Raw genomic sequence first — 16614 nt, 5'->3', positions numbered from 1 at the left:
GTCTTGTAGGTCTTCATGGAACCGTTCAACTTCAGCTTCTTCAGTGTTACTGGTTGGGGCATAGACTTGGATTACCGTGATATTGAATGGTTTGCCATGGAAACAAAGAGAGATCATTCTGTCTTTTTTGAGATTGCATCCAAGTACTGCATTTTGGACTCTTTTGTTGACCATGATGGCTACTCCATTTCTTCTGAGTGATTCTTGCCCACAGTAGCTTCTGAAAAGTGTTACCACGTTCCCATACTCAGAGTCATACCCAGGCTCCCTGGGTGAAAACCAGGAATCTTAACCGCTAGACTATATGGGAAGTGCTGTGTTATAGTACAATAAACGGTTACCAAAACCATCCCCAAGAAAAACAAAAGTGAGAAGGCAAAGTGGTTACCTGAGGAGGCCTTCAAAACAGCTGAGAAATAGGAGAAGTGAACAGCAAACAAGAAAGGGACAGATATACTCAATGAAATGCAGACTTCCAGAGAATAGCAAGGAGAGATAAGAAAGTCCTCATAAGTGAAAAGTGCAAGAATTAGAGGAAATAATAAACTGTGAAGAGTATAGATCTCTTCAGGAAAATTGAAGAGACCATAGGAATACTTCATGCAAAGATAGACACAATAAAGGACAGGAAAGTCAAATACCTAACAGAAGCAGAGGAGATTGAGAAAAGGTAGCAAGAATGCAGAAAAGAATTATACAGAAATGGTCAGAATGACCCAGATAGAGATGATGTTGGTGTCACTCATGTAAAGCCAGACATACTAGAGCATGAAGTCAAGTGGGCCTTAGGGAAGCATCACTACAAGCAAAAGTAGTGGAGGTGATGGAATTCCAGCTGAGCTGTTTAAAACATCCTAAAGAATGAGACTCTAAAAGTGCTGAATTCAACATGTCACCAAATTTGGAGAACTCAGCAGTGGCCACAGTGCTGGAAAAGGTCAGTTTTCATTCCAATGAAAAAAAAGGCAATTCCAAAGAATGTTCAACCTATCATGCCACTGTGCTCATCTCACTTGCTAGCAAGGTAATTCTCAAAATCCTTCAAGCTAAGCTTCACAATACATGAACTGAGAACTTCCAGATGTACAAACTGGTTTGAGGAACCTGAGATCTAATTGTCAGCATCTAGTGGATCATAGAGAAAGCAAGGAAATTCCAGAAAAAAATCTACATCTGCTTCACTGACTATGCTAAAGCCTTTTATTGTGTGAACCACAACAAACTTTGGAAAATTCTTAAGAGAATGGGAGTAGCAGATCACCTTACCTGTCTCCTGAAAGTCTGTATGTAGGTCAAAAAGTGGCAGTTAGAATCAGACAATGGAACAACTAAAAGATTTAAAATTGGGAAAGGAGCATGACAAGGTATATATTGTCACTCTGGTTATTGAATTTGTATGTAGGAAAGATCATTTGATAGGCTGGACTGCATAAATCCCAAGATGGAATCAAGATTGCTGGGAGAAATATCAACATCCAGATATGAAGATGATACCACACTAATAGCAGAAAGCAGAGAACTAAAGACTAATTGATAAGGAGAGGAGATTAAAAAGCTGGCTTAAAACTCAGCATTCAAAAAACTATTCACAAAAAGACACTCAACATTCATGGCATCCAGTCTCACCACTTCGTGGCATATAGATGAGGAAAAAGTGGAAAAAGTGGCAGATTTTATTTACTTGGGCTCCAAAATCACTATGGACCTTGACTGCAGACACAAAATTAAAAGACACTTGCTCCTTGGAAGGAAAAAAGGCTATGAAAAACATGCACAGTGTATTAAAAACCAGAGCCTTACTTTGCTACAGAGGTGTGTAGTGTCAGAGCTGTGATTTTTCCAGCAATAATGTGCAGATGTGAGATCTGGACTATACGAAAGGATGAATGCCAAAGAATTGAGCTTTTGAACTGTGGTGCTTAAGAGTCCTTTATACAATACTGTATTGGTTTCGACATACATTGACCTGAATCCACCACGGGTGTACATGCGATCCCAACATGAACCCCCCTCCCACCTCCCTCCCCACATAAACCATCTACTTGAAAGTCAAAAAAAAAAAAAAAAAGAGTCCTTTATACAACAGGAAGTTCAAACTAATCAATCAGAAAGGAAATCAGCCTCTGACCCCTGCTGTCTTAGCTGAAGCATCTACTGAGGATCTCCAGGTGGAAAGAATGGTTGTTTCCACTGCAAAATTGCCTAACCATGGCAACTCCAAGCAAATAGTTTGTAGCTGCACCCCTGGAGGAAGCTCAGAAAGGCTGAAGGCTCTGTGTAGCCTGGGTCTCCTGATACATGCATTGCATTCTCCCCAGCAGCACTGGAGGCCAAGAAAGAGGCATTGTGTGCCCTGGAAGAGGAGGATGGCCCAGGGATTCACTGGGGCCACCATTACCAAGTAAGACTGGAAAGGACAAAGCAGGCATATGTGCCAGAGAGCTGGTGACTGGGGTGTGGGAACAGAAGGGAACCAGCTCTGCATGAAGTATGTCACCCAAAATCCCCTGAAGGAGAAACCCAGCAATAAGATCATCTGCGAAGGGATGAAGAGAGTCTATTTCATTACCCCTTATAATTCCTCTGAATGAGGAGGTGATGGAGTTGGTGGGTCATCACAAACTTTTCCATGGCCTAGACCACTCGCCAGTCATTATCCTTGGGGCTGCCTCTCCCCAGCTTCAGTCATGTAGTTCTGGAGGAAATTGACAATCATGTGAGCTGCTGGGTCAGGGTCAATGACCATGTAAAGCCAATCAGGACCCAATGGCCCTGCCAGGATGGCTGATCTAGTGCTGTACATGTGAACTGAGGTGAGTTATTCACAGAACAACCTTGAACTCTAATGGCTCCAAGCTTCTTTCCTTACTAGAAGATGCCTTCAGGTTATTAAACTCTAGGGCATGTAGCTTGGACTTCCTCACTAGGTGTAGAAGCCTTAAGGAGGAAAGTTGTGAGGCTAAGACCATCGAGGAAGAGTGAAGAAAAGAGCGAGGATGAGATAGAATTGATGACTTCTGATTTCTTGGGTCCAGTTACTGAGATCTTTGTATTTGCTCTGATTCTTTTGTCCTGGATTCTGAGAATCATTTCAATGAGTCTCCCCTTTCCTTGAAGTCAGTTGAGGGATGGCTCCTCTCAACTGTGATTCAGACTTTGTTCTAGATCCTTCACGATCATTGTACACCTCCCAGACTCTATCAGAGACACCTGTTTGTTTCAGCACCATTACTAATGAAACCCTTTATTCTTTAATGGGAATAGGGTTTGCAGCCCACCAAATACAGTTCACCACCATCCTGGGCACGAGTGCCCTAAGTGAGAACGAGTGTTTGCTCAGAGTGGCCTTACTGATTCCTGAGCCACACCAAGCATTTACCCTGCCTGTGCCAGGCCAATCCTGTCGCTTCCTTGATCATAAACTGAGAATTACTGCCTCAGGAAGATGTCATCCAAGATCCAGGCCTGTAGATATACTCAGTGTGTTCTCTTTAAAGGTGGTATAGCAGTGTCCTCTAGAACCCTGGAGGAGTCAGAGACACACACCCTTCAGCCTGAGCTCTTACCTGCGACTCCACCAATATTCAGACCCAGCACAATTCTTGGTTTTATTTCCCTCTTTTGGTAAGTATCAAGGGGTTTTATGGGCAGCAGGAGATGTGAGAGTTCATCCAAAACCAAAACGGGACAAGACATGCACTTGCCATGAGGAAGGGTGTCAGGGAGGGGAGGTCTGGGAGTTGGGGAAACAGCAAAATGATGAGAAACAAAGTCCTACTATAGAGCATAAATAACTGTATTCAATATCCAGTGATAAACCACATGAAAAAGAATATACATTCTTAACCAAATGTATACTTTTTATGTGTGTAACTGAATGACACTGCTGTGCAGAAGAACTTAATGCAACACTGAAGATCAGCCACACTTCAATAAAATTTTTAGAAAAGAACAAGTGTCCATAGTTCTCCTCACTGTCTGTTTCTTTCTTCTGACTCTTACTCCTTGTTTTCTCTGCAGACAATGCCGGTTCTCCTCCTGCGTCCCCACAATCTGAACTTTATTTTTAAAATTTTATTTTGTATTGGAGTATAGCTGATTAACAATATTCTGAGTTTCAGGTGGACTGTAAAGGGCCTCAACTGTATGTATCCGGATATGCTGGTCCCAAAGATACCCCTCCCATCCAGGTTGTCATATAACTGAGCAGAGTTCCCTGTGCTACAAAGTAACTCATTGTTGGTTATTCATCTTAAATAGAGCACTGCCCACAACACTTTCTTGAAGATTTAACTCAGGAACTCTGGGAAGCTTCCTTCGGCCTGCACTCACCCTCTTTGGCCACTCCAGCTTGGTTGGGTAACTTACTCTGGTTCCCCATCCCCACCAGTCAGTCCATAGCCCTCATAACACCCAGTAAGTCCCCAGTGCCCCAATGCAGAACAACTTGTGATGCCATTTGCATGGAATCCAGTGCAGGTTTGCCCAGAACCAAGCAACTCTCCACACGGCTCCATGAGTTTACAGTTTTAGAATTCCTAAAATTCCCTTCCTTCCTGAAAGTCTTCTTTGAGCCCATCAGCCAGCTATGAACTCCCCTAGGGAGCTGACATGAAGCCACCACCCTGTGCCAGGGCTGAGCAGTCACTGTGCAGCCTTAATTCACATTAGCATCCAGGCTCCCCACAGAGGGGTCATGTATCCCAATTCACAAAGGGGGCAACTGGCCAGAGCTAGGGGAAGATGCATCTGAGAACTAGGGTGACCATGTAATTTATCATCAAAACCAGGAAAACTGCGAGAAAGAAAGGAAGACTGTTGATCCCTATGGTGGGAGAGCACACTGGGAGTGTCCCCAGTCATTATCCTTTTCATATGGCCTATTTCAGTGACCGCTGGAGCTGACTTTTGTGTTCATTCATCTGAGGGTTCAGATTGAATTGAAGCTCTTTGAGGACAGAGCACCATTGTGTTCCCCTCTCCTTGTGACTCCCATCATGCCAGCATGGTGTGGCGTCTCCATATTTATTTCAGGATGATCAGTGTCCCAGACAGCCCTTTACTCTCAAGTGGTTGGTTTTGTGGCAGGCTCTGGCCCAGCCACAGGGCTCAGCAGCATCTGCAATAGTGCGAGATGGCCTGCAGAGGGTGCCCTCCTCCCAGCAGTAGCCCAAGGGTTCCTGCAAGTTCCTATTTGAGAACCACCCCTTAGGGTTCTCCTGTCACCTTGAGGATGTAGGCTCCAGCTAGCACTGGGTATTTGATGCCGTTGATAGTGAAGATAATAGAGTGCAGCGTATTGACCGCAAAACAGGAAACATAGTGTAGTTAGAGAGACAGGGAAAGAGGTTAGCCCTGGAGATCCTTCTTTTGTGTGGAGACTGGGAGTAACCGTGGGGTATGACCCTTCACGTCAGAAAGCCATGGTGTGGTGCCGATGAGCTTCTGGATGTTACTGACCAGTATTCTTGGGCCAAGGATCAGTGACGTCCTAGTGTCCACAAGGGCCTCGCAGCCACCAGAACAAGCAATAACCTTTCTTTTCATGGAGATGCAGAGAGACAGTGTGATAAAGCAATCATCAAGGCCGCTCTGAGTCTCTCCAGAGCTGCCCCCCTTCCCGACTGTCTCCTAAACAGCCCTTCATCTTCTGTGCTGACTCTTTTCCTTTGCTCTCCACACGGCACCTTCCTTGACATCCTTGAATGCAGTACTTGAATACACCAGAATATTCTGTGTCTTGACACAAGCTGGTCTTCCTTCCTAGAAGAGTTCCCTCCACTTTGACTAGCAAATTTCTTCTCATCTTCCAGATTCCAGCTTAATTATCATTGATTCAGGGAAGTCTCTCTTGGTGTTTATCAGTCTCCTGCTTTGGTCACTTTCTGTTGACTCTTTCTCATGAATGCTGCTGCTGCTAAGTCACTTCAGTCGTGTCTGACTCTTTGCGACCCCAGAGATGGCAGCCCACCAACCTCCCTCATCCCTGGGATTCTCCAGGCAAGAACACTGGAGTGGGTTGCCATTTCTTTCTCCAATGCATGAAAGTGAAAAGTGAAAGTGATGTCACTCAGTTGTGTCCAACTCTTCACAACCCCATGGACTGCAGCCTACCGGGCTCCTCCATGCATGGGATTTTCCAGGCAAGAACACTGGAGTGGGGTGCCTCTCATGTCTAGCATGTACAAAAGTCACAATTCACTATGTCACCCTCACATCCAAGAAGGCAGATGCATGAGAAATGACACACACATATAGTCAATTGTGAAAGTCACAATTCACTATGTTTGTGTATCATGAGTGTGTACCAAAGTCACAATTCACTATGTGTGTGTGTCACTTCTTGTGCATCTGCCTTCTTAGATGTGAGGGCAAGATTTAGTCTCATTGCCTCCTTAAAGTGCCTTGTACACAGTGGATGCCCAATGCTTGTCTGTTTAGTGAGTGAATAAAGACTGTGAAAATAATGAATGAAAAACATCCAGAGAGCTGTATCTGGTGGGAAACAAATAATGGATCAACCATGGAGTGAAGTTGGAGATTCTCAGGGACAGCAGATTCTCATAGTGGAAGGAAAGAGGGGCTCCTCTGGGAGAGGGTGTCTCCCAGCACTGCTCCTACAACCAGCTCAGACCCTGACACCCTGGCCAGGAAATACATGACTAGCCCACAGAAACTCCAAAGGACAGGTCAGCTTTTGTCTGAGCATATCACACAGAATCTTATCAATTGTGCTTCTTGTCCTCAGGTCACTCCTGGATCCCCCATTCATGATTCTCTGTTCTAGCCCCTGCCCCACTGTGCCCAGGTAAGTTTGATGTCTTTTTTTTTTTAGTTGCTTTCAAGTCTTTAGACTCAGCCAACTTCTCTCCACTGCTGGGTAGCTTCTCACTAAAAAGACCAGTTTTCCCCATTTGCTCAGGAATTTCCCTGTTTTTAATCTGACATTTATCTGTACTGAGAACTTCCTTGGTCCCAGGTAGCCCTGGACAGTTGGTCATCTTATAACTCTGTTCAGGCTGGTGTAATCCTCCCTGATCCTCGATTCAGCACACTGTAGAGTCCTCTAACCACGCTCCACACCTCACAGGGCAGTGGGTGCAGCCCTCTGCCAGCTACACAGACCTCTCCAGACCCTTTTAGGACCCTGGTCAGAGCCCTGGTCAGAAGGCCTGGGGATTATGAACCCATGGGTTGTTTGCGTATCTATGTGTTTATGTGTTTGCTTGTATATTTGTTTGTATGTGACTCTAAATGTGCTTTTGTGTCTCTGACTACTTACGCATGTTTATATGTGTCTCTGTATATATGTGTTTGCTTGTGTGTTTCCATGTGTCTGTGTGTCTGTCTGTGTCATTGTGGGTGGTGTATATGTCTATGTCACTATGTGTCTGAGAATCCATTTGTGTGTGTCTGCCTGTGTCCATGTACAGATGTGGAGCATCAGTCGGGCTGACCCTCAGAGGGAGAGGCTCACCGGTCCATGTGTACAGGCCAGTCTCCCGCTTGGGTCAATGGTACTCAGTTGAGCGCTCCCTGGTAGTAGGCTTGTCCACCCCAACAAAAATCACACAGCCCTTCCACTGCATCGGTAGAGAGAAAAGAGGGGGAGATCTTTGGAGGACAGTAACAACAGCACTGTTGGAGACCTTGTGTTTGTGCTAGTCTACCCATTAAGGCCTTAATAAAGTCTCCATTTACAGATGCAGAAATCGAGGCTAGGAGTGATTGAGAACCAGAGTGAGGTCAGTTACTGGCTAATGAGTGGCACAGAGGAGGCTAGAAGCTGAGTCACATGGCTGGGCTCCACCAAATATGTCTTCTGAAGAGGCCCAGGACCTCTTGCTACCTGTGTGCTCAGAAACCCTCAGATGACAGGGTACTGAAGAGTGTTTGCTTTCCCCTTGTCCAGCTTGTCATTCTTCAGGAAAATCAAAGCCTGAGAGTGCTAAGGATGTGGGTACAGGTCACCCAGAGTTAGCTCCACTGGCCTGTGACCTCTACTGTTAAAGGGTCCCACACTCAGAAGGGACGCCACCTCTGTTCTCCCTGTCTTAAAATGAATACTGTTTCTTGAACAAGGGATCCCACATTTTGTTTTGTGTCCCACACTTTTATTTTTCACTGGCTCCTGAAAATTGAGTAGCTGGTCCTGGGCTCCCAGTGGAATGCTAATGAGGAAGGAAAGATATCCACCATCATTCTCCTTCCTTATCAAATTCATAAGCAAATCAAATTAATTTCTCTTACAACTAATATTAATACAATGCTGTAAACGAACTATACTCCTATATAGATTAAAAACTGATTTTTTTCAAATGCTTACATGTAGAGAACCATGGAGTTCTTTAGACTCTCAGGATTTCAGATATGATGCTGGATATGGCAGAACAGGTGCAGAAATCTAGACATTTTATGAGGTTGCATTTTCCTGAGCTTTGGTGTCCTTTGCTTCTAGTGGCACCATTGATTTGTCTTTCGAGGATCTAATACAAGGGCTTGGAGATACCAACTGGGTGTTAGTTGAAGGATGAGAGGGAGGTGCTAGTGGGAGAGTGAAATCCCAGCTCCCTAGCCTTGGGCTGGGACTCGTTTGAGCCACAACTTATATCCCAAGTTCGCTGTGGAAACAGGCTGTAGCTTCCCTCTCCATGACTTGTATGAAATCAGACCAAGACTGGTTTCATCCTTTTTCATGTCCTGCTTCCCCTGAGACCTCACTGGTTTCTCAGGGAGATTTTTTTTTTTTTTTTAAATTTGGCTGCACAAGGTCTTCATTGCTGCTCAGGGCTTCTATATTTGCAGCAAGCAGGGGCTACTCTGTAATTTCAGTGCACTGGCCTTTCAATCCTGTGCTTCTCTTGATGTAGATCACAGGCTCTAGTGCACTCAGACCCAGTAGTTGTGACCCACAGGCTTAGTTGCCCTGGGGCATTTGCAATCTTCCCAAACCAGGTCTTAAGCATTGGATCAAAAGGGAAAACACTCTGAAAGGAATTTGAAATATATCACATTTACATGAAACTTGGCACCATGGCCTATTTATGAGGAGACTGATAGAGGATTGTCCCTGCTTCAAGCAACCTCCTGAGATCAGCAATGACTGAGGTTCCCCTCCCAAGGGTTCCTACAGGATCTTTAAGCTGTCCTGCCATGTGGCTTTGTTCTTGCTTCAGTTTCTGAATCCCACACTAGAGCACAGCTTCCAGAGGACAGAGCTGTCACTTGACTCACTTGTAAGTAGATGTCGGTAGATATTGTCTCATTCAGACCCTAATGTCAAGACAAGGCTAACACAAAGATCAGTTATTCTATTATGAGGGTTAGATTACAGCTTCAACGACTGTAATCAAAACCTAAATAGCATTATCTTAAATACAATACAATTTCAATCCTCTTTCATATAATGTTAGCGCAGGTCTCTCCACAGAGATAAGGGCCCACTTCCTTCTTGTCATATTTTCCACCTGTGCTCCTTACTTCTGTTCTAACATAGCTGCTCCAGCTTCTGTCATTCCATCTGCTAGTGGAACAGAAAATAATACTTCAGTTTGGAAGTGAGATATTACATCTAGTCAAATTCCACTGACCAGAGTATCTTCCCTGTTCATGGCAAACTTGTGGGTGGTGGGCACACAGAAGCACAGGGGAATATGATCCTATTTCAGAACATTCATGATGAGTAACAAGGGCCACCACCCTTCATTTATATCCCTGTATTAATTCTTCTTTGGTTCTCCTCACACAGCTCTCGGTCTGTTTTGGCCTGCAGATATGGATATGGATGAGTTTACAAGAGGGAACATGGCCCAGGCTGTCCAAATATGGAGAAAAGAAGAAAGGAAAGAAGATAAGAGAGTATAAAAATTAAAAATCTAAAGGCAAGCATGCTTATAATCATAATTTTGCATTTATACAATTTAGGCATAATGGTCAATGAATCAATTTGTAAATAATAATTAGAGAAATGTAAAATATGAACATATTTACTAAACCCAACAAAACAATAAGGCTATATCATATTAAATGCATAGTAGTATCAGGATTAAGTTTCGATGCACATTGCAAAAAATTAAAACAATTATAACTTTAGCAAAATAAGCATGATTTTTCTCTCCCACTGAAACAAAGCTGGAGCTGGGCCAGCCAGAGCTTGGGTGCTATTTATCTCCAAGGTTACATGATTGTCCAATACAACTGCAAGAGTTCCAGCCATTACAAATAAAATCCAGACAACTGTTAGGAAGTAGATGGGGAAGGGAAGAGTCGCATCTCTCAGCTAAATCAGCTCCTTGAAAGCAGTCTTTATAGAAATCCCTCTTTAGATCTGCTTGCATCTCTAAGTCACCTGTCATGACTAAGAGTACGGGTGGGCAGGAAATCCAGTCCTGTAGCTACTGGGCTCATGGCTATATAAAAAACTATTTTCAGTTTTGAAAGAGAAGCAGAGAATAGATCATTTGTAGGCAGCCTGCATCACCTACCTTAAAGATCAAACCTTTTCTGAATGGATTAGGCTGAATGGCTGAGCACAGTGTGGGAGCCAGGAGGAAGGAACAGCAATGAGAAATAGCTAGATGGACTTGAACTGTGCTCCAGAAAAAAAGCCAGACCTCTCAGTAGAGATCTTCTAAGGACTGAAGTGAGGATTATATATACCACATGACACAACTTGATTTGAAAACTGCTTTTCCAACCCAGGTCCCAAATCTCTCTGAATTCTCCAGCTTCTAAATACCTTGTCTTTGTTACCTCACATTCTGACCTATCTGTCCCACCTTCCTTATTTCTGTTCACATCACTTCTCCATCTTGTTCACCAGCATTGCAAGATGCAGTACTGAGGAGTCAGCAACACTTTCTAGAAGTGGGTACAAACACAATGACTATTTCTATTTTAGTATTTGTTTGTCTTTATCAAGGTCTTCTGAAGGACTGAGATGGCTAGAATTAAGGAGATCTCATGTTTGAGGCCTTTTAAAAATCATTTCTTGTTACATTGGTCTGTTGGTGGTGATGAAGTTTTATAGTTGTTGTATGTCTGAGAAAGTATTTCATCTTGTTTTTGATATGTATTTTTCTTGGGTATAGCATTCTGACTCAATTATATTTCTCTCAGCATTTTATTGTTTTTTTAATTTTTATTTTTACTTTATTTTACTTTACAATACTGTATTGGTTTTGGCATATATTGACATGAATCCGCCATGGGGATGTGGTGCCAGTGTCCTCTGGCTAACATTGTTTCACATGCCTAATCTGCTGTTTTTCCCATTTTTTTTTCTACTGTGTCTTTTTTTCCTTCTGGTTACATTTTTTTTGGTTGATTGTTTTAAACAATGAATTATCATGCACCTTGAATAGTTGTCCTATTTCTTGTCCTTGAGTTAACTGAGATTCTTTGTTAATAGGTGTAAAGTTTTCATCATATCTGGAAATTTTTCAGCCAGGAATTATGAAGTTCTTTTCTCTATTCTCCTTCTTTCACTTCCTGTAAGATTCCATTTACATATATTTTAGGATTCTTAAAGTTGTTTCAAATTTCTGTGAATCACAATTATTTTTTCCCACAGTCTTTTCATTCCTATTTTCCATGTCTCTATTTAACATACTCAATATTCTTCAGCTTCATGAATATAAGGATTATTGATGTTGTAAGCATTTTATGTCCTTCCCTGCTATTTAGGTAATGTATATTTTAGCTGTGTTTTTACTAATTGATTTTCCCCTCATTATGGATATTTTCTTGCTTCTTTATACATCAGAAAAGTTTTTTCTTTTCTTTTCAAATTTATGTATTTATGTTAACTAGAGGATAATTACTTTACAATACTGTGATTGACCTAGGACAACTATTTTCACAATTCATATGGAAATTTAAATTGGATATTGCATATTTTAAATTTTACCCTTTGGATGCTAGATATTTTTAAATTTTTATAGATTATTCCTGGCACTGCTTGCAAAAACTATTAATATCTTGGAAACAATTGTATTTTTTGAAGGCTTCCTGTTCAATTTTTTTTAGCTGATATGAGACCAGCTTTTAGACCAGGTTTTCTATTCCCCACTAGTAAGTCAATATTGTCTTCAAGGACATACTGATGTCATGGGAATTATGAGTAATTTCCACTCTGGTGGGTGGGAACACCATTAGAAATGGCTCAATTTGAGACTCAAGGATTGTTCCCTATAATCCTGAACAGTACTATCAACTCTCTGCTGAAAACTGAAGGGGTATCACATGTACACGCCCACAATCCTCTGTGTGTAGCTCTCTCCTGTGAACCCTAACTATCTAGAGTCTAAAATCTCTCTTCTTGAGGTGACTGTCTCTGCCTAGATAGCCCTTCCGTGTATGTGTTGGAAACTATTTCTAGAGTTGGGGCAATTGTAGAGTTCACCTTGCTTCCTCACCACCTCAGGAATTGATATTCTGCTGCCTGACATTTGATGTAAAAAACTGTTCTTTCATTTATCTCTTCTACTCTCAAGTTGTTTGAGACATGAGATAAATGTGTCCTTTGCTCCTCTATGTCTGCCAAAATGGAGGTCCCCCTGCAATCAGAACTCACTAAATGCCTTGTGGATGCTAGGCACTGTGCATGGGTGCAGACTTGATTAGGGATATGTATTGGGGCCTTGGTGAGCCCGGGCTTGTGGGCAAAGCTTGACAATTACCGCTAGCATTTGCTATGGGGTATGTTCAGTTCAGTTCAGTCACTCAGTCATGTCTGACTCTTTGCAACCCCATGGACTGCAGCACACCAGGCTTCCCTGTCCTTCACCAACTCCTCAAGCTTGCTCTAACTTATGTCCATCGAGTCGGTGATGCCTTCCATCATCCTCCATCATCCTCTTTTCCTCCTGCCTTCAATCTTTCCCAGTAATAGGGTCTTTTCTAATGAGTAATTTCTTCACATCAGTTGGCCAAAGTATTGGAGCTTCAGCTTCAGCATTGCTCCTTCCAATGAATATTCAAGATCGATTTCCTTTAGCATTGACTTGTTGGATCTCCTTGTAGTCCAAGGGACTCTCAAGAGTCTTGTCCAAAACCACAGTTCAAAACCTTCCATTCTTCATTGGTCACCATTCTTTATGGTCCAACGGTCACATCCATACATGACAACTGGAAAAATCATAGCTTTGATTATAGTGAACGTTTTTTCTGCAAAGTAATATCTCTGCTTTTAAAAATGCTGCTAGGTTTCTCATAGCTTCTCTTCAAACAAGCAAGCATGTTTTAATTTCATGGGTGCAGTAATCATCTGCAGTGATTTTGGAGCCCCCAAAATAAAGTCTCTCTCTGTTTCCATTTTTTCCCCATCTATTTGCCATGACATGATGTCGAGTTTAAGCCAAATGTTTCACTCTCCTTATTCACTTTCATCAAGAGGCTCTTTAGATCCTCTTCACATTCTGCCATGAGGGTGATGTCTTCTGTATATCTGAAATTATTGATATTTCTCCCAGCAAACGTGATTTCAGCTTGTGCTTCATCCAGTTGGGCATTTTGCATGATGTACTCAGCGTAAAATTTACATAAGCAGGGTGACAATATATGTGAGTATGTCAGCCTTGACATACTCCTTTCCTGATTTGGAAGCAGTCTGCTGTTCCATGTTCAGTTCTAACTTGCTTCTTGACCTGCATACAAATTTCTCAGAAGGGAGATAAGATGGTCTGGTATTCCAATCTCTTTAAGTTTTCCACAGTTTGTTGCAATCCACACAGTCAAAGGCTTTTGCACGGTCAATAAAACAGAAGTAGGTATACTTCTGGAATTCTCTTGCTTTTTCAAAGATCCAATGGGTGTTGGCAATTTGATCTCTGGTTCCTCTGCCTTTTCTAAATCTAGCTTGAACATATGGAATTTCACAGTTCATGTACTGTTGAAGACTTGCTTGGAGAAACTACTTTGGTAGCATGTGAGATGAGTCCAACTGTGTGGGAGATGAACATTCTTTGAAATCGCCTTTCTTTGGGATTGCAATGAAAACGACCTTTTCATTCCTGTGGCCACTGCTGAGTTTTCCAAATTTGCTAGCATACTGAGTGCAGTACTTTAACAGCATCATCTTTTAAGATTTGAAATAGCTCAACTGCCATTCCATCACCTCCACTAGTTTTGCTCATAGTGATGCTTCTTAATGCCCTCTTGACTTCACATTTCAAGATGTCTAGCTCTAAGTGAGTGATCACACCATTGTGGCTATCTGGGTCATTATTATTATTATTATTATTTTTGTATAGTTCTTCTATATATTCTTTCAACCTCTTCTTAATATATTCTGCTTCTCTTAGGTCCATTCCATTTCTGTCTTTTATTTACCCATCTTTGCATGAAATGATCCTTCCCTACCTCTAACTTTCTTGAGCAGATCTCTGATCTTTCCCATTCTATTGTTTTCCTCTATATCTTTGCACTGATCACTTAGGAAAGCTTTTTTGAATCTCTTCTTGCTATCTTTGGAACTCTGCATTCAGATTGGTAGGTGTTCATTTTCTCTTTTGCCTTTTGCTTCTCTTCTTTTCCAAGTTATTTCTAAGGCATCCTCAGACAACCATTTTGCCTTTTTGCATTTCATTTTCTTGTGGATGGTATTGGTGAGGAATGTACAAATCAAAAAAAGAAGATCACTGCATCCAGTTCCAATATTTCATGGCAAATGCATGGAGAAACAATAAAAACAGTGACAGACTTTATTTCCCTGGGCTCCAAAATTACTGCAGATACTGACTTCAGCTGTGAAACAAAGACGCTTGCTCCTTGGAAGAAAAGCATGAAACACCTTGACAGCATACTAAAAAGCAGAGACCTTACTTTGAGCAAAGTTCTCTATAGTCAAATCTGTGGTTTTTCCAGAAGTCATGAGAGGAAGTGAAAGTTGGACCATAAAGAAGGCTGAGAACCAAATAACTGATGCTTTTGCACTGTGGTGTCAGACAAGACTCTTGAGAGTCCCTTGGACTGCAAGGAGATCCAACCAGTCCATTCTAAAGGAAATCAATCTTGAATATTCATTGGAAGGACCGATGCTGAAGCTGAACCTCCATTACTTTGGCCAATTGGTGGGTAGAACTAACTCATTATAAAAGACCCCAATGCTGGGAAAGATTAAAGGCAGGAGGCAAAGGGGAAGACAGAAGACGAAACTGTTGGGTGGCATCATCAACTTGATGAACATGAGTTTGAGCAAGCTCTGGGAGTTAGTGATGAACAGGGAAGCCTGGCGTGCTGCACCCCATGATATAGCAAAGAGTTGGACATGACTGACAGACTGACCTGAACTGATGTACAGAGGATAAGCAGGGAGCAGGCAGAAGGTCTCTAAGGAAGGAGGAAGGAACAATTCCTGGACAGCTGACAATGATGGGTTGGCAAGCAGTTTCAAGCTGGAGAAGCTGTAGGGAAGCAATTCTATGCCAGGTGGAGAGGATGGTAAGAGAAAGGCAGGGCGGCAGTGCTGGGATTTCCCAGGGGACTAGATCCCTGTTCTACTAAACTGTATCAGTGCTTAATATTGTTAGGTGAATGGAAGCATGAGTTTTGTTTTGGAAGCGGTAGAGCAATAGTCAATGGAAGGACTGATGCTGAAGATGAAGCTCCAACACAGGCCATCTGACATGAAGACCCAGCTCATTGGAAGAGACCCTGATGTTGGGAAAGAATGTGGGCAGAAGGAGAGGGAATAAAAGGATGAGAATGTGAGATAGCATCACCTACTCAAAGAACATGAGCTTGAGGAAACTCTGCAAAATTGTGAAAGACTGCTTTGATGCTGAACATGTAATCACAAAGAATCAGATATGACTTAGCAACTGAACAAAACCAATGAGAACACAGGGACCAATGAAGACCTTGGTCCTGGTTGGAGTGGAGAAAGATTTAGGTGGAAGGGGAGGCTTCCCATCCTCTGGTACAAGTCCTTGAATCTAAGGCAAGGAGCACAAGATTTTGAACGTGTTACCAAACATTGTTTTCTAAAACACACACACACACACACACACACCTGTTTTCTGCAGGAGAGAGAGCTTTGACTGAGTTTGTTCTCTAGATTTTACTGAAGGATGTCGAAGCCTTCTGGAGTGGGCTGAATCTGCAAAAACCAGGTGACCAGCTGCTAGAGGGCGAGGCTTGAGGTAAACATTCTGCAGTAGGTGGAAAACAAATCCAGAAAAAGTGTCCCTTCTGGCATGTACATGCCAATGTATCACATTGTTTCAGCAGATCACTTCAATATTGTTTTGGGGCAAGAGAGAAATGTAGGATGGGTGCTTTGCTTTTGTCAATTCCTGTGGGTAGTTAGATGACTAAAAGTCTGGTTATTTCATGGCATAGTTGGAATCATGCTTGGGAAAATAAACTAGATCAGGTCCACATATATTTGGTCATTAAACAGCAAGTATAGGAAGGTTTCTAAGGCAACTGTAGGTAATTTAAACATGAGGGGCCAGAAGGGGCAGTTTCATTTAACAGGCTGATTTAGACTGTACAGGTTGCCATAGTTGTTGCTGTGACAAGAAGCCATCACATCTACTTCTTGGTACAGGGGAGATGTGGGAAACTGAAAGGAGACCAAAAGCTTTACAACTCTCCTTGCAGTGTGATTTC

The sequence above is a fragment of the Capricornis sumatraensis genome, chromosome 8 (genome assembly GCF_032405125.1).
Source record: "Capricornis sumatraensis isolate serow.1 chromosome 8, serow.2, whole genome shotgun sequence".
NCBI classification, from domain to species: Eukaryota; Metazoa; Chordata; class Mammalia; order Artiodactyla; family Bovidae; genus Capricornis; species Capricornis sumatraensis.
Note: the sequence above shows the minus strand (reverse complement) of the source record.